Source organism: Ambystoma mexicanum, chromosome 8, assembly GCF_040938575.1.
Source record: "Ambystoma mexicanum isolate Mex_15411 chromosome 8, UKY_AmexF1_1, whole genome shotgun sequence".
In the NCBI taxonomy this organism is placed as follows: domain Eukaryota; kingdom Metazoa; phylum Chordata; class Amphibia; order Caudata; family Ambystomatidae; genus Ambystoma; species Ambystoma mexicanum.
This window is the reverse complement of record NC_090929.1, coordinates 640234006-640261150: the sequence shown is the minus strand read 5'-3', so window position 1 is coordinate 640261150 and position 27145 is coordinate 640234006. Positions and strand designations below refer to the sequence as shown.

At 49.2% G+C, this 27145-nt stretch overlaps 1 protein-coding gene across 1 annotated transcript in view; it reads right to left on the bottom strand.

Moving 5' to 3' along the window:
- VWA5B1 (von Willebrand factor A domain containing 5B1) overlaps positions 1 to 26808 on the bottom strand; it is a 1692038-nt gene extending 1665230 nt beyond the window's left edge. Inside the window, exon 1 of the mRNA XM_069610372.1 lies at positions 25768 to 26808. The gene's annotated coding sequence lies outside the window, so the exon portion shown is untranslated. The remainder of the gene's footprint in view (positions 1 to 25767) is intronic.
- Positions 26809 to 27145: the final 337 nt, after the last annotated feature.

Sequence of the window (27145 nt, the reverse complement as noted above, 5' to 3'; positions counted from 1 at the left end):
GACCTCTTCGGAGCAAAGAATGCCATTTTAGTTTCCACTGAGAGTGCCGCTTTGGATTGTTTGCAGGCTTCCTGGGTCGCGATCAACCATGCCCACTCCGTTTCCTTTTTCACGAGGCCCCTGCGGGAGGACCGTAATCGTCGCCAAGTTCGGGGGGTAAACCTGCTGCAAAAATTCATCATTCCTAGATAGCTTCATACTTCCGATGGGTTTGTTGGCGGCCAGAAGTCCTGTATGACTGCTGCCTTCTGTGGATCAGATAATATCCCCTCCCCTTGGACCACAAACCCAAAGCACTGTATGTGTACTGGAGAAAGTGACACTTTTCCCTATGCATGAGGCCTTTCTCTCTTAGTCACAGAAACACTGTAGTTAGTATGTGAAGGTATTCCATTTCAGTCTTCGAGTAGATAAGCATGTTGTTGCAGATGTTTATGACCCCCATTAACCCTTCCAGCAGGCCCCTGATGGTATGCTGGAAGACTTTGACAGCAGATGATACACTGAAGCTGAGCCTTTTGTACTGGAACAGTCCAATATGGGAGGAGAAGGTGGTGATGGCTTTCGATGCCCCATGAAGTGGCACCTAGTGGTACCATGCTCTCACATCCATGGTTGAGAATACTGCTGCCCCTTGCAGGTCAGCTAATATGTCATTGAGCGTGGATGTTGGGTGCTGTTCCCTCTTGATCGCTCTGATGGGTAGCCACATGTCCACGTATAACCTCATCTCCACCACTTGTTTGGATTTTGGTGTGACTACAATTGGCGACACCCAAGGTGTGGGACGCTGCACTCGTCCAATGATATTCTCCTGTTCCATACTTATCAGGTCCTCCTCTACTTTTTTCCTTAGATGGAGGGGACACCTCTGTGTCGCAGCATGACGGGTTGGATTGTTTCATCCACATGTAGCTGCACTTCTTCACCTTTTAGGCAGCCTGTCCCTTGGAACAGGTTGTTGTATTCCCCCACAAAACCTCTCCACGTCCGTACCTGGAATGAGACGTACACCAAGCAGAGTATTTCTGCTGTGGTGCAGCTCAGGACAGTGTGTCACCATCGCCTGGAATGCCCCTGCCCGGAATGGGCATCCTGCCCCGTAGGTGAATATTCTTATTCTCAGAGGTGTGTGTGTTGGCATGGGACATAGCAGGGTGTACTGTGCTACAAGCATGACTTTAACTGGTGCACAGGTGTCAGTCAGCACCAGTATCTGTGTGGATAGGATGGACACCTCACAGCGTGGCTGCCATCTCCTCTGTTGCATTCCCTGTGCTAGAGCTGAGATCGGGGGCGTTGCTAGGTCTGGAAAAGAAGCTGGGATACGCTCATTTTCGGCACTGTCGGGACTCGGCGATAGCTAGCCTTTTGGTTGTAGCCCCTGAGCTTCTATCCGTGGCTACATCCAAAAGGCCCGGGACTGTAGCCCACTCAGCCCCTGCCCAGGCGATGCCACTGGCTGAGATAAAGAACACTTCTTCAGTGTAGCTCTCATCTATCAATGTGAATTCTGCGTCTGGGTAGTAGTCAGTCACCAAAGCTGTGTCAGGTTCTGGGTGGTCCTGTGATAGGGCAGCGAGTTGTGCTGTTTTGCCCCATGGCAGTGGTGGAGACCTTGGGCTGCTGCTATTGGCCAGGGGGTTCTGCAGACATTTGTAAAGTGTCCTATATTTCCACTGCGGCCGCACTGGCGACCCGATGTCAGGCATCCATCCATATGTGGTAGTGCCCCTCCGGAAAATGTGCATGGACATAGGTTGTGTACTTTCCTTTTTGTGGGGCCTGTGCTGGGCGTGGGGTCTTCTTATATCCCGTGGACCTCTCAGGTGACGAGCTGATCGCCAGTGCCTACTCTATCTTGAGTCCTTTGATCACATCCTCCATGTGATTGGCTCTCGACATGGCTAGCTCTTGTGTCTGCCCCAGTTCCAGTATTCTCATCAGGGGCAGCCCTGTTTTCTTGAAAATCTGCCTTTGCTGCACTTCTGTATAATTTGCCCTCACATATCCCCTTCCTCGTCTGAGAATGTGTAGATTGCGGCATGTGCAGTCTATGTTCACCATCGGGGTCAAGTAGTTGCTCAGGGCCCTGCCCGCATCATGATAGGAGCCACTGCCCTGTGGGAGCATCTTGAAAAGTGTATGCACCTCGTTTCCTGCATAGAACAGGAGCATGGTCTTCTTATATGTGTCGTCCAGCACGCAAGCTGCATGGAAAAACATCTGTAGATGTTCCGCACATAGTGTCCATTTGGGCCCCATTGTCACCATTGGGCCCCAGTTCCCCCGGTGTGTTGCCTGAGAACTATATGGATAGCCAGTAGGTGGTGCTGTGGCTTGTTTCCTCTACCTCCAGGCCTAACAATCAGGTGCCACCGGTGTGTGGCCTGCAAACTCCTTTGATTACCAGTAGGTGGTGCTGTGTCGTAGAGCTTCTCCCTACAGTGCTGATGTATCTGGCGCTTGCTCTTCCCTGATCAAGCCCGACTGCACAAGCACTCTCCTTGCAGGGAGTCACGGCCAGCAGCCTCACGTTGAGTGTGAGGGGAGAGCTTGGTGTTGTCCCCTTGGACGTCTTGGGGGGTGTGTGCACTGCATCTGCAGCTACACGTTAGCCAATATGGCAGGGGGGGCCTGCGCTGGCCTGTGCGTTCCTCTGGCACGTGGATGCAGCGCCTTCCTGCAAATTGGGTCCGGCGGGGTGACCAGCAAGGAAACCGGGCGGCAGCTACTAACTGGGGACCCCTGCCCCTTGTCGCCAGTTGTTATGTGGGCCCAGGGACGCTGCAGGAGCACCTCTGAAGAACATTCGCAGGAAGCTGGAGTGGTTTGCTGCAGAAGGGACGAATCGCGTACTGGCCGTGGCCTATATTTCAGCTGTGATGCGGCACTCACCAACACTGGTGTCGTACTTGCATCACCACAGGTGGTGGAAAGAGAAGGAAGGGATGCAGGCTTGAGAGAAAGTATGTTTACATGAATAAAAAAGGAGAAGCTGGAGTGGAGAGAAGAAAGAGGGTGTTCATAGATAAAATGGGAGAAATAGGATCCAACGGATGAAGAGGGAAGGTGAAAAGCAAGTAAATCAAATTTGGAAGGAGAGGAAAAGAAGGAGGATGGAATACCAAAGAGATGGGGCACAACAACGTAAAAGAAGCATGTGGAAGAAACGTATGCGGGAACAGAGAAAATTCCACAAGCGATTATGCCCAAATAGTCTTCAGAAGGGTGTCACTCTGACAAAAGAGACAAACTCTAGTAATTGTGGTGTGTCTCTTTAAGAGCCTCGTGATTTAACACGTTAATAAATATGGGGCCTCATTACGAGTCCTCCGCGCTGGAAAGCGGTGATTCCGTGTCGACGGTGACTCCGCTTCCGCTTCCGCAAGGTTGCAGAAAGATGGGCCGATTACGGCATGTGGGTCGCGCGCAACACACCGAGGCGGAAACGGAGTCACCGCCGTCACGCAAACACCCACGCGAGCGGACCTAGCGGCACATTAGATGGTGCTACAACCGTGTCTGTCACCGCAGACACGGAAACACCAGAAGCGGAAATACCATGACTGCGGGAAAAAGACCGGAAACAGAGAGACGGCCATTATATAAAGCACAATCCACTGCCACCCTGAGACACCACAGGTCAGATCACCTCCCTGAGAATGACAAACCATCCAACACCATCATGTCATCCAGGATACCAGCACGCAGGCAGAGAAAGCAGCGCTTCAGTGAGGCTGAGCTCACAGTACTGGTGGAGCACATTGTTGAGCATGCTGAAATGCTTTCAGTGCAGATTAGCGGCGTGCCACTCAGCAAAGGCACAAGGAGGTGTGGGCGGAGGCAGCACGCAAGTGCACAGCGGTTGGCGTGTCCACATGTTCAGTGAAGGAGTGCCACAAGAGGTGGGATGACCTCAGGAGCGCTGCAGCAGTGTAATGCACCTGGAAGGCAGCCACGGCATAGGAGAGGCAGAGGCAGGAGTGAGCCCACCTGCAGATGCTGGTAAGTGCACAGAGTACAAAGCCATATGTGTGAATGGGAGTGACCCAATGGACCCACTTTCAATGCCCCCCCAACAGGGCTGCAGTGACCCAATGGACCCACTTCCAATGCCCCCCACAACAGGGCTGCAGTGACCCAATGTACCCACTGACTGGCCAAATGATGAGTGACACATCCCCAAGGTACGAGCCCTCAACATTCATACCGTGCATGCCTGACAGGAAGCACAGACACACACCTGTGTGCATAAATAGTCAAAAGTGTCGTAATGCAATTAGATATGGATTGTGATGTCTGATGAATGTGATGGACACATAACGTACAACCACACAATTAAACACATGCCCTCTGTGTCCCCATAGTTGTGACAAGTGACAGCGACGATGGACAAGATGCGACGCAGCGGCCACCTGCAGTCGCACAACACAGCACTCAAGTCCAGGACGATGATGCAAGCTGCTCTGGCACACAGGCACCAGCAGAACCAGGCACACCGGCAACATCATTAACACCGGCAGAACAAGGCACACCAGCAGAAGACACTATCCACATGCAGCCAGCCACCCATGCCCCGGATGATGAATCACAACCCATCTGCACAGCTGAGGAGGCAGCATCAAGTGATGGGAGTGGTCCGGCCATGCAGGCCGAGCAAGTGCAACATGGTGATGGAGAAAACATGGATGGCGTGTCACCCATCCATGGGCTAGAGTTCAGCCCCCAAGAAATGCACAGCCCCATGCGCTCCCCAACACCATCCATGGGCGAGCTATGTGCAAGATTGCAGCACATTGAACAACAGCAGGCCACCCTGACGCAGCTGGTGGAAAGACAGCTGGAGGAGGCCAGGCTCCAGCGTGAGGAGGCCAAACTGCAGCATGAGGAGGCCAGGCTGCAGCGTGAGGAGGCCAGGCTGCAGCGGGAGACCAATGCCACGTCGGTCTGTCGGCTCACCAGCTCCATTGGCAGATTTGCAGTCACAATTCCCACCCTGGCACGCCATGTCAGGGAAGGGAACAGCATGCAGTCAAGCATTGCTGAGTCCATGTTGGTAGCCCAGCAGGCCTTTCAAGGATGCTTGCCCATCATCACACCAAGGGTCACCTCAGCCAGCACCACCCCATCCAGCTCTGCCACTGGCAGCCCACGGAGGCATTCCAGTCGCTTGACTGGATCCACGAGCAAGGACACACCTGCACACAAGCATCCCCGCAAATAGTGGCATGTGGGGATGCCAGTGAACATGGCATTTGTGGACACCATGGTTTTTGGATGGGTGGGAACGTTTGAGTGGCGTGGGTGGTGGGGGTTAGTCATTAGGGGGTTAGTTGATAGGGTCCTGTTTGGGGGTTGGAACGTTTGGGTGGTTTGGGTGGTGGGTGGGCATGGGTGTACAGCTTCCCTAGACCCAATGCACCTTCTACCCTGTTGAAATGATAATACAAAACCTTTCAATACTGCATTAATGAGTGGACATCTGTTATTTCATTCACAGAAAAACATCATTTAATCATTGGCATCGTCATATCCATGCTTTGATATCAATGTGCAGTCTCTCAAAAGTAAATGTGAATGAGTGCATCCCATGCTTGTTGGCCATCTTGGGCACCCCTGGGAGGTTGTGGTGCCACTCCATCCCCATCCCCATACCCTTCCCCATCGCCATCGCCATTCCCATCTTCATCTTCTGCATCTGGGGGAAGTGGAATGTTCCTGCGCAAGCACAGATTGTGCAGCATGGCACACACAAGCACAATTTTACCCTTCTTAACTGGGTTGTACAGCAGTGATCCTCCAGATCTGCTCAAGCAGCGGAACCTGGCCTTCAGTAGGCCAAACGTCCTCTCTATCATGCCACGTGTGTGGATGTGTGCCCTGTTGTACCCCTCCTCATGCCTGTTCCTTGGCCTCCGCACAGGTGTCATCAGCCACGGCGTGAGTGCGTATCCAGCATCACCTACATGTGAAGTAAATGTGTGGGACATGTCAGTGTTTGTGGTTCATCTCACGATCTGATGCAATGCAATACTGTTGTCATCATACATTCATCCATAAGGGCCTTGCAATGGTCTGAAGGGCAGCTGATTACCATCCAGCGGTGATTGTTGTAGCTGGTGTCATTTGGACATGGCACTATTACTTGTTGTGCATATGAAGTGGACCGTATACGCGATAGTGGTTGGTGACTAATGCACTGTGCAATGCCAGGCACACATAGGGGACTAAATCCATGGCCTGTGATGATTATGCTTTTGCAGGATGTCACATGAGCAGACAACATGTGTATTGGGGGGAAGTGGACCTAGGTGTGGATGGCTGCATTGAGAGGATCCACCTGCATGGCCTGTTGGTAGCATTGGTCGTGTGTCTCCTTAGGCAGGTGTTGTACAGTGGCAACCTGTCATATCTATATTTTAGATGTGTGGGTTATGCTGACCGTCCATTACATGTGCAAGGGGTTGATGCATGCGCAGTTGTGGCAGCCCTCTTACACGGGTCATTGGCCTAGACATTCAACACACTTCCATAGGACATGTGCATTGGCAGAAGTACTCACCCAAAAGCCATGTGCTTTGTCCAACGTAGCGTTCCATGTAGCGTGGCAATGTTGAATTCTGCAGAACCATTGAGTCATGTGTTGAGCCCGGAAAACGTGCACAGCAATGTGTAATCAGCAGTCCGGCATCACACACCATCTATACATTCACTGAGTGGTACTGTTTCCTGTTGCGGTACACCATCTCCATTGCACGTGGTACTGTCAGCTCTATGTGGGTGCAGTCTAATGCACCTATGCAATTTGGCATGGCTGCAATGGCATGGAATGCCAACTTGGTTGCAATGATCTCTGCAAGTGTACGGGGTAGGGTGATGTGCTCGGACACATGGCGCAGCAGAGCGTCCAGTACCTGTCCCAATATTTTAGAGAAACAGGGTTGTGAGAGCCCATGCAGCTCACCAACTGTGTACTGATAGGTTCCAGTGCCTAGGAAATGCAGTACTGACACCACCTTCAGGAGGGGGGGAATTGCAGTCGAAATGGCAATGTGGCTACTAATGTCGTCCTCAATCATAGCGGTGATGTACATGATTGTTGGCCGGTCCAGCCGGTATAATGTGTGGATCTGTCCTGGGGTCAAGTTCCACGGTGAGGCCCTGATGCGGGGTATTGCAGGCTGCCTGCGGGGCCGTGCTGGCTGCGCATTTGGGTTTGGCATGGGTGCAGGGTTTGCTAACTGACGCCTGCGCCTCCTCCGCCTCATCCTCCTCTGCAAGATTGCTGCCACTATGTGCACTGCTGCCTGTAGGTTCAAAAGTCCCAGTCCCAATGCTGCTGCTGATGCTGCCTGCATTGTTGTGTTTGGAGTTGGCCTGGGTGTGTCCCTTTTGTAGCCTCCCAGTGAGCTGGGTCCGGCTAGCCTCATTTGGGGCACCTGTGGCCTGATTTGCCTCACCGGGTACTGTTTAACATCATGTTTGCGGCGGCGCCGTTACCGCCTCCGTGGCCACGGTTTTTCCTCCATTTTTTTGGCGGTGTTTCCATGTCGGTGGTAATCGTGATGGCCATGGTGTTTCGTGTTGGCGGTAAGTGGGTGGTTTTACCGCCGTCGCTATTTACGGATCCCTTATCTACGCGGCTGAGGTTTGTGGTGGTGGTGTTTCCGGGTCCGTGGGTCGTGATTGCACGGTCGCGGAAACGGAGCCGGTATGGTTTTAGCGGTGATGTTAAGTCCAGGTCGGCGGACTCGTAATATAATGTAATGAGGCCCATGGGACGTCCGAGCGGCGGTGCATCCGGAGAACCGAGCCAGTGCCAGGTGTCTGTGTGAGTTATTGCTGAGGGTGGAGGGCCCCATCTAGATACGGCCTCCACCCCACACAGCAATCACTCTTTTCCCAGAATTTTGTTTATGTTCTAGGCAAATTGTGTGACATTGATAAATGACTGTAGGATAGCATGAGGGGCCTGGCACATAAATTAAACTGGTGCCGGGGAATCTTGTACAGGCCCATCAACATTTGCAGCAACTAATCAGTGTAAAATTACATTTGGCACCAGTAGGTTAATACAACAGTCAATGCAAAATAGCATATCTGTTTTTGAGGCTCCAGTAGTGCTAAACTTTACATGGTAATGTTCCACATGACAGATTCAGTGGTGTAACGGAAGCCCCTGCAGCGCCCGCAGTGCTGGGGGCTCCACCACAACCTGTCCTGGGATGTGGCCCCACTTGGAGTAAAAAGGAAATGCTAAACAAACAAAAAAAATCACAAATCAAAAATGGGAAAAAAAATGTGTGTGTGTGTGGTGTGTGTGTGTGTGTGTGTGTGTGTGTGTGTGTGTGTGTGTGTGTGTGTGTGTGTGTGTGTGTGTGTGTGTGTGTGTGTGTGTGTGTGTGTGTGTGTGTGTGTGTGTGTGTGTGTGTGTGTGTGTGTGTGTGTGTGTGTGTGTGTGGTGAAAGGGTGCACACAAATGTATGGGTGGCTGGGTGTGCGTGTGTGACTTTACAGTGGAAGGGTGCACACTTACAAGTATGGGTGGCTTCCTGGGTGTGCCTGTATGGTGAAAGCGTGCACACTTAAATGTATAGGTGCCTACCAGTGTGAGTGTATGGTGAAAGGATGCACATTTAAATGTATGGGTGGGTGCTTTGGTGTGTGTGCCTGTATGGTGAAAGGGTGCATACTTGAATGTACAGGTGGCTGCCTGGGTGTGCCTCTATGGGTATGGGGTGCAATCTTAAATGTATGGTTCGCCATGTCTTGTCATTGATAAAGTAATTCTGAATACTCTGTAAATTCACTGACAGCAGATCTGCTGAATTTGAAAACCCCTTCAGAACCGTTACATTACATTGGGCCTCATTACGAGTCCTGCAGTAACCCTGCCGGTGCTACCGGCGGGCTGCTGCTGGACCCGTGAATATTTACCAGTGCCTGACTTCCCGGTGCCACCAGGGGAGATTACAATCCCAGCGGCCCTGAAAGTTAGGCACCGGTAAAATGTATGTCCCCATTCCCACATGACTCTATGGAAGTGGGGACATGGAAGCACCGGCACTGTAAATACTGGTGCCGGCACCCTTGTTCTCAGACCGGCAAGGTCATAATGAGGCCCATTGTTCATGAAGTAGGCTTGCATTATACATACGCTGTCATTTGAATTGTCATTTAAAATACTTTGCACGGTCACTGACAGCAAACCTTTTCAATTGTATAAGCTATGCTCAATACTCTATACAATCTCTTAGACCAGATGTGACCCGATTATGATAGTGTTGATCACAAGATATAACCAATATTTGAATATCCAAAAATGGTTGTTGATTAGACATGCAACGTGTATAGATTATAACTTGGCACACATAATTCCTTGTGTATATTTTACAAATGTATAAATTGTCATCCAATGATTGCATATATTTTACAAATGTATTCATTATTGTCCTTCAAGGATTAGATAGTATATCTCGCACTGCAGACAAGATCTCAAGGAATCTTCACTATAAATTGCGGTGAACAATTACATTAGTCCCACTCCGCCATGGACAAGAGTAACCAATCAGGCATCTCGTTAGACAGCCTTACCTCATGTCAACAAATGACACCGGTGCGTTCCTTCTGACGCACTGAACGCCATCCTTAAAGGACCATCCGGCTGCACATGACGGTCTGACCATTTCCAGAACGGACATCTCTGAACTACCTACTGTCGTCAGAATAGGTAAGAACTGTGATACCTTATTACTAGAGGGACTTACAGACTCACAAAAAGATACTATACTAATACGTCTCTTCCTTTATTAGAAAAGGAATTGCTCCCGTTACCCTGATAACCTGCTTCAGAATCAGAATGACAACTTGAGACCTTTTCTGATACTACAAACTCGGGGTAGGCCCCTTTCTACTTTAAGTCCCGAGTCACTTTGCAACCAGAATTTGTCATCAGTCAACATGGATAGACATTGAGACTATTTATTCTTGCAGCATCTGAACTTTAAGAAGATACCCACATTGGCTCACGGATCTACGTTTTGAACTAATCCCACTCCAAGATGAATCCTCACCTTAAGATAATTATAATTAAATTTTCATTTAATATGAATGTTAAGTGAGATATGGTACACATTGTTATCAATGATTTAATCCAAACAACGGTACCTCTATTTAACTACTGACTGATTATATTATCAGTACACAAGGTGTGCAGGGGACGGGAGTGTCCACTAACCAGTGACACTTTCTAGTTTTGTGATGATATATTTGCTGACTTTCTGTGCCAGGGTCGCATTATTCTCCTCTGCACCTATTGAACCACATCAAGTATCCTTACCACTCCTAATTTTACTCGCTCTAAATAAGTTGTGCAGACCATTACCCTCTTTGGCTGCCTGGGTGTGTCTGTATGGTGAAAGAGTGCACACTTAAATATATGGATGGCTGGGTGTGCATGTGTGGATGTGGAGAATAGTGTGTGTGCTTGTGTTCAGGGGCGCAACAAAATCTACATTTCAGGGGGGGCTAACCCATCAAATGTTGGGAGAGGTGCTAACTTCACGGGTGGTGGCGGAAGGGCAAACTTATTTTGTTGGGTCATCTAACTTCTTTAAGCATTTTAATGAGACTATTCTAGTGCAGCTTCAATGTTACAAGCAGTTAATTCTCTCTCCATTAAGTCTGAAAGCACCCACTTATGGACTGCTGTGAGAAGGAGCAGTCTCCTGTTCCCTCTCTACCCTTCCAATCACTCCCCTGGGATGCAAGTACTAAACCCACATCACAATTTCAAATGCCTAAAAAATTTGGCATTTGAATGCAGGTACTAACAGTGAAATGCTTTATGTTAGTAATTGCTGGGCTCTTGTTAACAGCGAAACCCAGGTGCCATTTTACATCTCTGTCCTTCTCTCTCCGACAACTGCTCTGTGGGTCAGCCAGGTAAATTCAACACAGCCCACAGGGGAGGGGAATGCTGAAGCCCAGTCATCTCAATGGTGTTGCACCACTACTTGTGTTTAATGCCTTACTTATTGGTAATCTAAACCTTCTTGGTTGGCTTTGTTGGTGTGTGCTGTAGACCTATGCCTTTTGGTCAATATTCTTTCTGGCAGAGATTTGATTGTAGCTTTGGCAAGCCTGTGTGCACTGGGATGCCGCTTGAGCTGTTGCGGGTTTGGTAAATCTTCTTGGTTGGCTTTGTTGGTGTGTGTTGCAGACCTATGCTTTTGTCAATATTCTTTCTGGCAGAGAATTGATTGTAGCTTTGGCAAGCCCTTGTGCACTGGGACGCCACTTGAGCTGTTGCAGATTTGGTAAACCTTCTTAATAAGCTTTGTTTTGTGTCTTGCAGACCTATGGTTTTTGGACAGTATTCTTTCTGGCAGAGATATGATGGTAGCTTTGGCAAGCCCTTGTTCACTGGGGCACTGCTTGAACAGTTGCAGGTTTGGTAAACCTTCTTGGTTGGCTTTGTTGGTGTGTGTAATGTGTTGCTGACCTATGCCTTTTGGTCAATATTCTTTCTGGGAGAGATTTGATTGTAGCGTCGGCAAGCCTGTGTGCACTGGGCAACCGCTTGAGCTGTTGGAGGTTTGCCTAGCCTTCTTGGTTAGCTTTGTTGGTGTGTGTTGCAGACCTATGCCTTTTGGTCAATATTCTTTCTGGCAGAGATTTGATTTTAGCTTTGGCGAGCCTGTGTGCACTGGGGCACTGCTTGAGCTGCTGGAGGTTTGGTAAACCTTCTTGGTTACCTTTGTTGGGGTGTGTTGCAGACCTATACTTTTTGGTCAATATTCTTTCTGGCAGAGATTTGATTGTAGCTCTGGCAAGTCTGTGTGCACTGGGTCACTACTTGAGCTGTTAGAGGTTTGGTAAACCTTCTTGGTTAATTTTGTTGGGGTGTGTTGCAGACCTATGCTTTTTGGTCGATATTCTTTCTGGGAGAGAGTTGATTGTAGCTTTGGCAAGCCTGTGTGCACTGGGACACCGCTTGAGCTGTTGGAGGTTTGCCTAGCCTTCTTGGTTAGCTTTGTTGGTGTGTGTTGCAGACCTATGCCTTTTGGTCAATATTCTTTCTGGCAGAGATTTGATTGTAGCTCTGGCAAGTCTGTGTGCACTGGGTCACTGCTTGAGCTGTTGGAGGTTTGGTAAACCTTCTTGGTTAATTTTGTTGGGGTGTGTTGCAGACCTATGCTTTTTGGTCGATATTCTTTCTGGGAGAGAGTTGATTGTAGCTTTGGCAAGCCTGTGTGCACTGGGACACCGCTTGAGCTGTTGGAGGTTTGCCTAGCCTTCTTGGTTAGCTTTGTTGGTGTGTGTTGCAGACCTATGCCTTTTGGTCAATATTCTTTCTGGCAGAGATTTGATTGTAGCTTTGGCAAGCCTGTGTGCACTGGGGCACTGCTTGAGCTGCTGGAGGTTTGGTAAAACTTCTTGGTTACCTTTGTTGGGGTGTGTTGCAGACCTATACTTTTTGGTCAATATTCTTTCTGGCAGATATTTGATTGTAGATTTGGAAAGTCATTGTGCACAGAGACACCGCTTGATCTGTTGGAGGTTTGGTAATCCTTATTGGTTGGATTTCTTGGTGTTTGTTGCAGATCTTTTTCTGCAAATGTTCTGCAAATGTCTGCAGATTTATCTTTTTCTTCACTACGGAGCGCAAGGTTGGCAATTTCAACAGCTGTCTTCTGCACTTCTGGCTCACTCTTGCCGAGCAGCTGCAGCAGCAGGCTCTGACTGGAGGTAGTTGCATTGCACACTACCACGACACCTCCTGGGGACTAATCGTGCAATTTGGAGCGAAATTTTAAACTTTTTTTGGGATCGCTTCATTTTTGTTTGCTAATACCTGCATTTGCTGCGTAATGCCGTCGCGCTTAGCCTCAATTCTGTACTACCTACGAGCAGCTTGCTACTTGTGTGTTTTGAGTTAGTAGCTTTCTCTTGCCCGCCTAATTACTTCACGGTGTGGTGCCTCCAAGAAGGCTGCTCCAGTGCCTGCTTCGCCTGAGGCAGGGGTAGTGTGTTGCATCCCTCTGTCCTGGTGTGCCATTGGCAGGCAATTGAGTTATCCCTACCAGCTGGGGACCGGCAGGCTTTAGCCAGCCCCCTCACCAAAGGCTCACTTCCAAGGCCCCTGTCTGCTTCCCTGTCTGCTACCAGGATGCTACATGATTCTACTACCGCAACTTGACCCTCCCTGGGGCTGCCAGCTCACTCAGCAAATTGGAACTGGACTACCATGACTCTCTTACTTCCCTCTCCATGATTTTAGCTTCCCTGCTTCTGTTACCCTTTCTTTTCCCTTCATTGTCCTTCACTTTCCCTACTGCCTTTTCAAACTGGTTTCCCTGGTATGCTCTCTAATGCTCTCATTTCAGCACTCACCCCTAACTCATACCTCATTTCATATACCTACAGTGCATTAGCATTTGCCTTTGATACTCAAGTTTGGGTGTGTTTTAGAAAGTCAAATTTGGGTGTGTTTTAGAAAGACAAATCTGGGTGTGTTTTGAAAGTCAAATTTGGGTGTATATCAGAAAGTCAAATTTGGGTGTGTTTTAGAAAGTCAAATTTGGGTGTGTTTTTAGAAAGTCAAATTTAGATGTGTTTTAGAAAGTCAAATCTGGGTGTGTTTTGAAAGTCAAATTTGGGTGTGTATCAGAAAGTCAAATTTGGGTGTGTTTATTCAGGTGTGTTTTGAAAGTCAAATGTGGGTGTGTTTTTAGACAGTCAAATTTAGGTGTGTTTTAGAAAGTCAAATTTGGATGTGTTTTAGAAAGTCAAATCTGAGTGTGTTTTGAAAGTCAAATTTGGGTGTGTTTTAGAAAGTCTAATTTGGGTGTGTTTTAGAAAGTCAAATTTGGCCATGTTTATTCGGGTGTGTTTTGAAAGTCAAATTTGGGTGTGTTTTTAGAAAGTCAAATTGGGGCATGTTTATTTGGGTGTGTTTTTAGAAAGTCAAATCTGGGTTTGTTTTGAAAGTCAAATTTGGGTGTGTTTCAGAAAATCAAATTTGGGTGTGTTTATTCAGGTGTATTTTGAAAGTCAAATGTGGGTGTGTTTTTAGACAGTCAAATTTAGGTGTGTTTTAGAAAGTCAAATTTGGATGTGTTTTAGAAAGTCAATTCTGAGTGTGTTTTGGAAAGTCAAATTTGGCCGTGTTTATTCGGGTGTGTTTTTAAAGTCAAATGTGGGGGTGTTTTTAGAAAGCCAAATCTGTGTTTGTTTTGAAAGTCAAATTTGGGTGTGTTTCAGAAAGTCAAATTTGGGTGTTTTTAGACAGTCAAATCTGGGTGTGTTTTAGAAAGTCAAATTTGGGCATGTTTTTCGGGTGTGTTCTGAAAGTCAAATTTGGGTGTGTTTATCAGGGTGTGTTTTTTGCTTTTCCCCTCAATTGTAATCTGCTAGCTCAGTGACTACTCAATACCGCTGTATTTGCATATTTCTACCACTGCCTCCTCACTCTACCTGCCCATGGCGCTATCTGTTTCTTCTATCTACTCAAACTGCTTCTCTATCAACGATCCTTCCCTTCTCACTAAGTCTGGTAAGAAGAAATTTAAAAAGGATATATTGGCCTCCATCCCAGGTCTCTCCATCGCTGACACCTATTCCAGCGCCTCTGCCAGACAAACCCTTACTGACTTCCTCTTTGTCATTCCTTTCAGCAGATCTCTGGACCCCTCATATGATCTCTGTGCTCTGTCCTGTCTCCTCCTCTCCCATTAATGGATTTCTTTGACTCCTCCAGAGTCGTCATTAATGTCTACCTAAATGTCACTGTCATGGTGCAAGGCCATCAGGCCAATCTCCTCCTCTTTGATAGGTGGTTCCCTCACCTCATCAACCTCCTCTCATCTCCAGCTGTTCCTTACTCTTCCCCCTTTGTTATCTTGCCCTCTTTTCCTTCCTCCTCTGCCCCATCTCAAGCTGCCTCCACACCTCCGCAGGGTGAACCTCTGATTTGTATCCCTCCCCGGAAGTTCTTTAAGGCTGGCAACCTTCTTCATCTTGCCACTCTCAACTCTCGCTCGGCTGTCAAACACTCCTCTGACATCTGCCACCTCGTAGAAGAACTTGACCTTGATGTCCTCGGACTTACAGAGACATGTTTCACGGCCAGCTCTGTCACAAGCTTTGACACTCTCCTCCCTGACGGCTGCAAGATCTTCTCTGCCCCTAGATCCACCCTGCCCAAAGGGGGGGTTGCCCTGATCTTCCCTGAGTGGATTACTGCCTCTATCATCCACACTCAGACTTACTTCTCTTTCGAATGCCTTGTCTGCAGGTTCTGTCTCTCTCCTAGCCACTCTCTTACTGTTGCTACTCTCTACCGGCCCCTGGTCAAATCACCTCCTTTCTCTCTGAGTGGGCTGACCTTTCCTCCTCCCTCCCGGCCTGAACCACTCAACTCCTCCTCTTTGGTGACCTCAACATCCATCTTGATTCTCCCTGTTCCTTATCTGTGCGCTTTTGCAGCCTCTGAGATTCACTCTCCCTCTCTATCCTCCTCTCTGGCCTGACTCACTCTGCTGAACACACTTGATGTCTTGATCTCCTCTGGCCTCCCCCTCTCTACTCCACTCACCACTCCTCTCTCCTGGAATGATCACTGCCTCCTCTCATCTTTCCATCTCATCCCCTCAAGCCAAGCCTACCCCAAGATTGCCACCCACCTTCTCGGACATCCGGCCCATGAAGCGTATGTCAGTCGAGGCTTTCGCTACCTCCTTCTCCCCCCCTCCTCCACCCCTGGCTGACTCACACCCTGACACAGCCCTGTCTCTGCTCTACTCCTCTATTTCTGCTACTCTTGATGCTCTTGCCCCTGTCATGAGGATCCGTTTGAAGTCCAAAGCTAAGTGCAATTCTTGTTTTGACTCTAACCTAACTACACTTAAACGTAAGTGTAGGGTGGCTGAGAGGAAATGGAGGGCTTCTTGCTCATCCTCTGACAAAATGGCCTGCCGCCTGCTTCAAAGGCAATACTGACTCTTTGTCTGCACCAAGAAGAGAGTCAACATTCAATCCTGCATCTCTGTGGCATCAAACCACTCGGCCGAACTCTTTAAAATCCGTAAGGAGCTGGCCAACCCTGCTGCAGTCTCCACCCCTCCTCTCGCCTCCCATGCTCTTTGCAATGCCCTTGCCTCTCACTTTATCTCTAAAACCCAGGATATCCTGTCCACGCTCTCCTCCGCTCCTCCTCCTCTCCCCTCACATTCTTTGCTTGATGGCCCTCTTTCAACTAGCCCCGCCCCCTTTCTCCTCCTTTCCTCTTTTCTCCCCTGATGAGGTCACTAGACAAGTCCAATCTATGAAAGCCTCATCAAAATAAGTCCACCCCTGTTCCACTAAAACCATTAAGGACCACATCAATACCCTCACTCCAGCCCTTGCTGATTTCTGCAACCTCTCCTTTGCCTCTGGATCTTTCCCTTCCCCTCTGAAGCACTCCCTGGTGCATCCTCTCCTCAAGAAACCCACAGCTGATCATTCTTGTCCAGGCTAACTATCGCCCAATTTCCATTACTCCCTTTTTGGGTAAGCTCTTGGAAAAGCGGGCCATCTCTCAGATTAACCTTCATTCCGATTCTGTTGGCTCTCTCCATGACCACCAATCTGGCTTCAGAGCTGACAGAAGCATGGAAACTGCTCTCCTGAACATCTGTGAAGACCTGCTCTCTAACCTTGACTGTAACATTCCCTCTGTTCTCATCCTACTTGATCTCTCCTCTGCTTTCGACAGAGTGAACCATACCACCCTGCTCAATCATCTCTGTGACAACCTGGGTATCACCGATCAGGCTCTGGCCTGGCTGACCTCTTTCCTCTCTGATCGACCGTCCCAGGTACAACTTGGGTCCTTCCTATCTTCTATCTCCCTCTCTAACTCTGGTGTTCCTCAGGGGACTAACCTCTCGACCCTGGCTTTTCAACCAATACCTGGCAACTCTCGCCAATTGCATTTCCATATTCTGCTCAAATGTCCAGTGCTATGCTGATGACACCCAACTCATTTTCAGGCTTCGTTCAGCCCCCTCCTCTTCTTCACTCATCCCTGATTGCCTAATCACCATTCAAAATTGGTGTGTTGCCAACAACCTTTGTCTAAATGCCAACAAGACTGAGATCCTCCTCATTGGTACACCTGCACCATCCTTTCCCCTCACTCTCTGGCCTGCCTCCCCTGGCCCTCCTCCTGCCCCTACCTCCGAGGCTAAGAACCTCTGGGTCATCTTTGACTCCACACTTTCATTCTCCGCTCACATCTCTGACTTCTCTAGAAAGTCAAACTTCTTACTGCATCTCCTTAGAGGTACTCTGCCTTTCCACTCATTCCCTCAGAAGGTCACTGATTCCCTAACTCTGGTTCGCTCTAGGTTGGACTACTGCAACAGCCTCTTTCTAAATCTACCTGCCTCCACTCTCCGCCCTTTACAACTAATTCAGAACAGGACTGCAAGACTTTTCCTTGGCCTCAAGCCCTGGGATCGTATCTCTCCAGCTCTGAAATCCCTCCATTGGCTCCCAGTTGATGCAAGGGTTAAATGTAAAACCCTTTGCATTGTCCACAAGACTTTCTGGGGCCTGAGTCCAACATACCTTCAACTATCCCTCTGTAAATACCTCCCCTCTCGAGCCCTTCGCTCCTCTACCTCTAACTCCGTCACAGTCCGTCGTTTTTCAAAGAAACGAGCTGGGGATAGAGCTCTGTCTTCAGCTGAAGCCTCCCTCTGGAATAGCCTCCCTGCCATCTTGAAACTTGAGGAGAACCATCTCCGGTTCCGGAAGCAGCTCAAGACCTTCCTCTTCGCTTCTGCCTTTGCCCCTCTTCTCCCAAGCTGATCTGCTTTCTTTCTCGGCACTGTGCACCTGGCCACCCTCTGTCCTTCGGGCCCAGGTAACTGATCACCCTGCCACCCTCCTGCACTGCCTCCGGGCCACCTCTTGCACTGGGGTCTGTATTTGTACCCATACAGTGCCCCACCCACTTTTCTTCTGCACTTATCAGATACACCCTATCTGACTAACCTAGCACTTTGCCACTTGCTGGCTGCACTACTACTGTTTATCGCATTTATTTATTTACTTATTTATTTATTTATTTATTGTACTTATTGTAGTTATTGTAGTTATTATTATTTATTCTGTTTTCTCTCCTCTGTTCCGTACTTTCCACTTCTCCCCCCTTCCATGCACTTTGGCCTTTTCCCTTTCCCATGCACTTGTGCGCTCTTAATGTCACTGGGCCTAGTAAGATATTTTGTTCTCCCCTGTTCCCCTCCCTTTGCCTGGTCACGCTCTGAAACACTTGTGCACCAGCGCGATATAAATAAAACAATATATCATATCTATGCCTTTTGGTCAATATTCTTTCTGGCAGATATTTCATTGTAGCTTTGGCTTGACGTGTTGTTCTGTTGCTCTGTTATGTGGATCTTTATAGCAATAACCGATGACTTCCTGCATGTAAATCTGCATTACATATATGCTGAAGACTTCCATGTATATTTATACTTAAAATGCATTTAGAAGGTGGGACATCACTACAGCAGTATGCCAAAGAGCTTCAGACAGCCACATACAATCAGTGCAGAACAGTTTGCACTGAGCATCCAACAAAATAATAAAATAGCACCGTGGGAACCCTGTGTTACACTAAAGTGTTAACCTTATTGCGCAATGTTTCATCACATAGCCATACTCTGTCACGTCCTTAAAATAGCTCAGGTTGTCAACACTCTACTAGGAGGCCCAGGTAGTCCCTCGTGCACACTGTAGCGTTCTGCTTATATTAAATTAAGTACAAATTATACACATAGATGCTACGTCGGTTAAGTATGGATGCATTGGTGCTAAAAAGAAACCCGAGGGACAGTCCTATAAGCACTCATGGAATGGTACTGTATGGATTTATGAAATGTGGTGCAGAAAGTGACTGAATGATTACATAGAAACCCATTCATTAATCATTTATGACGCGGAGTTCAATTCTGCGCTGTTTTGCTTCCAAGACAAATGCGTTGCCCCTGAGGTATCCTCTTGGCCCATGGAGTTATGATGTGAAACGATAGGTTATTTATAACGCGCTTAATACCCAGAGGTTGCTAAGCGTGGACCCGGGGATCGAAGTTGTGGTGCTCCGTGTCGTCTTGCTTCCAAGGCGAGCACTTTGCCCCTGAGCTATACTCCTGAGACAACATACCATAGATAGCTGTGCAATGATTTTCCAGAGGGCTGCAACTTGTGGCTCCCCAGATGTTTTGGACTACAGCTCCCAGGATCCCTCACCATTGGCTATGCTGGCGATGACTGCTAAGAGTCGTAGCCCAAAACATCTGGAGAGCCTGTAATTGCAGGCCCCTCCAACGCGCAGGTATTACATACATTTGTGCAACAGCGGTATGACACTCTTAGTAAAGACGTTTGTGGGATTGTTTCATGGACACAAAGTCGAGTGGCGCCTTAAAGGCTTGTGGGGTTGTTAGAGAATTGTGTAAGGGTCCTGGAACCATCGCGCAGCGGAGCTTTCGGGCACATCTGGGGTGATTCTTCCTACAATAACAGAATTGCACTGTAGACATGCTCGAGCGGGGTGGCGCAGGCTAATGAAACCGTGCTGTAAATGCTGTAAGCATTTGTGGGACTGTTATGAAGACCGTCGTGGGATATTCCTATGGATAACCCGTGGAAGGATGCTCTCAGCGCTTTTGGAAGATGGCATAGTCGAATGGACTGGCACACTGGACACGTGCCATAGGCCTTCATGCAGAGGTGTTGCTTAAAGGCTATAGACACTCGAGTGGAGGCATATCTTCAGCAAACAGTGCTATGGGCAGCTACTGAAATAAACACGAATGCAATGTGCTCTGGACGCTTGTGGAAATGTTCTATCGGAATTCATGGAATGTTGCTGGAGGCAGGCAGGAAAGGATGTCACCTGCACACTATTGACCTATAGGCGCGTGTGGGGTGGGGCATCAGACCCGTGTGGAGTGATAATACAGGCATGTGAAATAGTGCTTTAGGCACAGGTGGGGTAGTGCTACTGACATCTGTGAGTTGATGGTATGGACAATCGCAATATGGTGCGATAGATGAGTATGAAACGGTCTTACAAACACTCATGGAATGGTGCCATCAAGATATGGGCGATGGTCCTATGGATACTGGCGGACTATTGTGTAAGGCATACTTGGTATGGTGCTGTAGAAACTTCTTGAATGGTGCTTTTGACACTTGTGTAATGCGGCGAAACACAATCTTGCAATGGTGCTACAGACACTTGCCCATTGGTGCTGCTCACACTTGAGATGGTGCCGTGGTAAATGTGGAGTGGTCTGATGGACACGGTTGGAATGGTCCTGTAGACCCTTTCCATCCGGGCTTAGGGCACCTTCAGGAATGGCTTCATATGCGCTTGTGGAATGGAACCCAGAAACACTTTCGCTGGTGCTATAGACACTTGGGGAATTCTACTACAGACACTCTTAGAATAGTGCTGAAGCCACGTGTGCAATGCTAATGAAGACACATTTGGAATGGTGCTAGGCAGGTGTGAAATAGCATTATAAACACTTGTGCAATGATACTAAAAGCACACATTGGGAGGTGATAAAGATACTCGTGCATTGGTGCCACCAACACTCTTGGAATGTAATGGTGCTAAGGACACTCTTGACATTGGTGCTTTCGACGCTTGTGCAATGGGGCTATAGACACTTGTGAGATAGCTCGATTGTCACCCTGCGAATGGTGCTATGAAATAATGAATCGATGGTACTAAAAGACTTGGAATATTGTGATACTATAGACACACTTGAAATAGTGCAATGCTCACTTGTGCGATTTTACGATAGACTCTTGTGAAGTGGTTCTAAAGTTACTCTCAAAGAGTGCTTGTACAGGCACTTCTGCAGTAACACTACATACTTGTGAAATGGTACCACAGATCCTTGTGCAATGGTGCTGCACATATTTGTGAAAAAGTGTTAAAGGGAGTGTTAAAGGGAGTTTACAACAGTGCTAAAGTCGTTCTAAAATGGTGCGATAGTCACGAGTACAATGGTGGTCTGGTCAATTTGGCAATGGTGCTTTGGGCATTCCTAAAACGGCACTGAAGATGCTCTTGGAATATGCTGAAGGCACTTGTACAATGGTGCCATACACACTTGTGCAAAGGTGATAAAGACATTCTTGAAATGGAGCTGAGGATATTCTCGAAATGCCACTATAGCCACGTGTGCAATGGTGATAAAGGCTCTTTTGAAGTAAATTAATAGCCAATCCTGGAATGGCGATATTTGTATTTTTATTAGGTTTATATAGCGCTTTAATGCAAAGCGCTTTACAATATAACAACTGGATACAAGAATAATGACTGAAGCATAATAACAATCATGAGATAAACCAACGACACAATATATGGAACCATATATATATATATATATATATGTATATATATATATATATATATATATATATATATATATATATATATATATATATATATATATGGACACTCGCTGTTCTAAAAACCTTTTGCAACACTAGAATGTGATGGGTGGAAAACTTGAATCATCCTCGTGCTGAGGCTGGAGTAAATAAAACGGTGAGTTCCTCGAGGGGAGGTCTCCGAATCTGAACCCCCGGAGCAACTGAGCAAGACCTGCCACTCTAAGCCATGGGTGTGCATACCAAGCGCCGAGAGGCCTCTGTGCTGGAAGCAGCACTAGTGCTCCTCTAGGAAGGCCCTTGACAGCACGTAGCGTCCAACGTTGACTTCATCAACGCAGCTTCCTCTGTGCCCAGAGGGGTTAAAAAAGAAAAACAGCCACTGCTCCCGCAATTGTGGGATCAGAATTTCTAAGAGAACCAGAAGCTGTGGCCATGGGCGTAATTTTAGGGGGGCAGTGGTGTTTGCGCCTCCCCCACCCCTTCCGCCTGCCCCAACGTTTGTGACACACCTTTCTGTCGCACTCATTTGGCTGGGGCCACTTTCATTTAAATATCATGGTCCCACCCCCATCATTTTCAGCAAAGTTACTCCACCGGCTGTGGCATAACTACTATGCACTAATAGCGTGTGTTAATTCTGAGAAAATGAACGCTCAGCTGAATTTGTAAGCAACGCTTGTTATATTTAGTGGTCCCTAATGTGTGGCTGTTTATGATGTATGCCGACCCCTCCCCCCGCCTCTTCGAGATCCTGTTTACAAAAATGTTTTACCACTGGTTTTCACGCTTGGCCCTAATGTTTAAACGGTGTTACTTTTTACACATAATTAAGGAAGGGTTTGTTTATAAGTACATACCCCTGGCTCCGCGTTCATTTCAAGCAATATTGCGATGGCGTTGTGTTACAATTCTTTCTCACTCCACCTCGCCATCGCCAGTCTAGTCGGCCCGTGCCCGCCAAAGGATTGCAGGTCCCTGATGGCGCAGCCACCTGGGCATCGTGTCACAGCTGGGAACCACCACATTGGTCTCGGCACGGTATAACTGCCTACTCATGGCTTATATATGGCTCATTGTAGTAACTGTAAAGATATATATGAACAAGAAACCGTCTTTAGCCTTGCAGTAGCCTGTCCAGCACTACTGCCCTGGCGTATTATTTACTTCGAGAAATGTATTCAGAATGTAGCACGGGCAGGCTCTGTACATTTGTGGCATGACATATTAAATGGGAAATCGCTATCTTTGAAACTGGCAGTGGTAAGGTTCTTAAAAACGATGTAATCTGCATAATAAGTAACAGACTGTATCTTTTGTTTGTTGTATGACGTGCCGGAGAGCAAAATGGTCTTTTTTAGTGAATTGTAATGTGATTTGTACAATGAAACGTGGTTTTAAGTGTGATGATTTATTTTCTGTATTTAGATATTTGATGTTTTAAGAAACTGCTTTAAATGTTGTAACGGTTAATAGTAATAATAATTTTGCATTTATATAGCGCTACAAAGCCTCGGGTATCTGAGCGCTACTTATTATTATCCACGGTGTCTGGTGCTCACTTATCCACCTTGGAAGGATGAAAGGCTGAGTTTGTCCCTGCCGGGATTCGAACCTGCACGGATGTCGAAGCGAGCGCTCTACTCGCTGTGCTATCGGACCAGCTGCAGAAATCTTAAACCCTATGCAAATAAATAATAATAAATGGCAATTAAATGACATTACAATAGAAGGGAGAGGGGTAAAACCATCTTAGAGCCGCGGACTATCCTCCCTGGCTCCAGCCTGAGAGAATGGTGCAATCAACACTAATGGACACGATGTACCAACAGTGTGCTGTTGCCACGCACGGAACAGCTCCCCCCCCCCCCCCCCCAACCCCCACCACCCTCATGTCTCGGTACTTAGGCCACATGCGGGCCAGTGTTTTAGGATTTCATGTCAGGACAATCATCCATGGGTCCCATCTAGCCCAGTGTGATGGCGCAGCCGGTGGTAGTAGGGCTCTAGCGCCTTCCGGCCCTGGTGAACAGATGTTGTGGCACCTCGGTAGACCTGCAAGCACGCGCGAGCTCCACTGTTTCCACTGACGCGAGGGTATCTTGTAGTGAGTCCTTCTCAGCCATTACTAGTCGGAGCTCACCTGGCATCCACCAGCAAGCGGCTGTCACTGCCGCTGGGGATGGCATGGTGCCCCCAGGGAGGCGGGGAGCATCCACAGTACTCGCACTTAATCAACACTTCTTTGGATCTGTAAACTCTTCAGACTGGACAGGGATATTAAACCTTCCAGGCCAGCAGGCAGGGGCGGGAGATACCTGCTATCCCAACCGACAGCAACAGGAGGATATGCCTGCCCCTGGTGCAGAAACGAGGACCTCCCATCTCCGGCCCATCAGGTAGGAAGTGGCCGGTCAGGCAGGAGCGGGTATCTGGACAGGCAGATGCCCCCTAGACAGGAAGCAGTCCCTCAGAAATGAAGAGTTCCCTTGGACAGGGAGTGGTAGCTTGGATAAACAGTCCCTTCAGGCCTGGAATGGTGTCTCCCTTGGATGGTGTTATGCTTAAGAGACAGGACCTCCCCTCGCGTGGAGCCCCTCTTGGGTAGGGAGTGGCCCCTTGGATATGGAGTACCCCCTTGGATAAGGAGCGAATCCTCAGTCAGGGAGTTTCTTCTTGGATGGGGACACTGCCTTGGGATAGGGTGCTGCCCCTCGGGCAGGCAGCGCTCTTTGGGGAGCGAGTGACTCTTCAGACAGAGAGCCCTTTTGGATAAGGGGTGGCCTGTCAGGTAGGGTTGTCTTTTTGGCTAGGGATCAGCACCCCATTTTGGCAACGGGTCTTGCATATGGCACAGCGGCTCAGACAGGGGGTGTTCCGATCCTCAGGGGTCGGAAAAATGTGCCTCGTGCCCTCGCAGCCTCCAGGTGGAAGTCCCAGGACGGGCTAAGAAGCCGCCTTCTTAGACGCTTCTTCTCGGCGCTGTAGGGGACGCATGGCTGCGCTTCGGAGGCGTATTTCCCAGCCGTGGGAGTGTTTCTCACAAGGAAAACAAACAGATCGCGTTTCTCGCCTTGGCTGAGAGAGTAGCGCTGGCGAGACAGACGTAAACCCTACACAGGGAGACAGGCGTAAACCCTGCACAGGGAGACGGACGTAAACCCTGGGCAGGGTGACAGACGTAAACCCTGCACAGGGAGACAGACGTAATCCCTGCACAGGGAGATGGAAGGAACCCCTGCACAGGGAGGTACCCCTGCACAGGGAGATGGACGTATACCCTGGACAGGGAGACAGACGTAAACCCTGCACAGGGAGATGGACGTAAACCCTGGACAGGGAGACAGACGTAACCCCTGCACATGGAGATGGACGTAAACCCTGGACAGGGAGACAGGGGTAAACCCTGCACAGGGAGACGGACGTAAACCCTGGACAGAGTGACAGGCGTAACCCCTGCACAGGGAGACGGACGTACACCCTGGACAGGGAGACAGACGTAAACCCTGCACAGGGAGACGGACGTACACTCTGGACAGGGAGACAGGCGTAAACCCTGCACAGGGAGACGGACGTAAACCCTGGACAGAGTGACAGACGTAAACCCTGCACAGGGAGACGGACGTACACCCTGGACAGGGAGACAGACGTAAACCCTGCACAGGGAGATAGACGTACACCCTGCACAGGGAGACAGGCGTAAACCCTGCACAGGGAGATGGACGTAAACCCTGCACAGGGAGACAGACGTAAACCCTGGACAGGTTAACAGACGTAAACCCTGCACAGGGAGACAGACGTAACCCCCTGCACAGGGAGATGGACGTACACCCTGGACAGGGTGACAGACGTAAACCCCGCACGCAGTGCCCCCAGACACAGCCCGGTCCTCCACACACAGAGACAGACTTCAGCCCTATGCAGAGCGGCAACAGAGACCGAGCCTGCGTAGACAGACACCAAGGCAGACTCCGTCTCCCACCCAACGACAACTAGAGCAGAGACAGGTGGACTCCAGCCCTTGAAGCGCACAGGGACCCTCGGCTACTTCACCTGTACACACCGACCCCCAACCACAGAAAGACAGATTCCAAGACTGTTCACACCGACACCAGAGGCATGTGGACTTCAACCCTTCGTACATAGGCCGGCTACAACCACCAGAGCCAGTAAAACCCTCCATACAGAAACACCACCGACCAAAAGACAGGCAAACGCCAACATGCAACTCAATGCCACCAGGGACAGAGTCCAACCCTGTACACAAGAACATCACACCACTGAGAAGCCACTTACCTCCGCCTCTAGGGGGCGTGCTCTTCTTAGTTTCGGGGGGGGGTGAGGGGGTTGGATCCTCACACGCTCTTAATGTGTCCCTTTTTGAGTCTCCAGAGGGTGCTCACGTGTGGTCATCAAAATCTCAAGTGCCCCTCACAAGCTCCGCGGGTCATCCCTACCACTATAGGCTCTAATGATCTGCGCTGGGGGTCTGTTCCTCGGGGTCTAGGGGTGTCCTTGAATGCCACGAGGGTCCCCCCATGCTTTGCGGTCTCCTCAAATGTGTCGTGCGTCCTCACATGCTCCGGGGCCTGTCTCTAAGTGTCTCTCTCGGGTGTCCTTAGGTGGCCTGGGGGTCTCCGGTTGTGAGAATCTTCTCACGTGTGTTAGTGGGTCACCTTGCGTTTTTCCTTAAGGTCCTGACCAGGTCTGGGGCTCCCCGCGCGTCTTTCTGGGAGTTCTCACTTCCCCGTGCACGCACTGGAGCTGCTGCAGGAGTAGAATGCACGCAGTGTAGCTGTTGAATGCACGCAGCGTAGTTGTGAAGGACTTGCTTCAGTCTTGAGCTGGCCCCTCAGTGCTTTTTTTATAAGACGTGGCACGCTTGCACGGCGGCAACATGTGGCAGCCGTGCCTCAGAGACACACACAGGCATTGGCAGGTAACATATTCTTGTTTACTCCCTGTAGGGGGCAGTGGGTTAAGCTCGGCCAGTGCTATGTCATGCGCCCCTGCATATTACCATGCACTGCCCCTGCAAAGTGTTTGTGTGTGGGTCTGCAGAGACGCCCTCCTCTCAGAGGCTCCGCAGGTGTCCGGTCGACTCTCTCTGCTGGCCCCTCACTCCTGGCGCTCCTCTGTTGCCCCCTGCAGGTCCCGCGCTGCCCCTTCCCCTGGAGCTCCCGTGATGCCCCCTGCACCCCGCAGCTCCTCTGCTGCTGGCAGCGCTCTTTCGCAGAGTGAGGAGCTGCCACCGATGCCAGCAGCCCAGTGGTTATTAAACAGGTTTCCAGGGCTGTTCGGTGACCATCATTAAGCGGAGCCACTGGTTTTGTCAGCAAGGTAACCATGACAATCGCCCTGCACTGGAGGCTGCCGGTTCCTCTCCCCCTCCCCTCCATCCCCCGTGCCCCCTCTGCCAGTGAATGAACAGACTTCCTTGGACCTGCCAGTTATTAACGCGCCCCAGTGCCCATCCTTAGTGATGAACCAGGACATGGTGTCCTTTGTGAGTCTAAAACAAATTCGCCTTTCGAGGACATGTAACATGGGGACCCACGCCCAACTATCAGACTTAAAATTTCCCGTCACTGGGGAGAAGGGCAGGGGGGTGGGGGGGACGGGGGGGATAGGCTGATGGAGGAGGCAGAAAAGAATGCGAGTGTGTAGAAAAGGT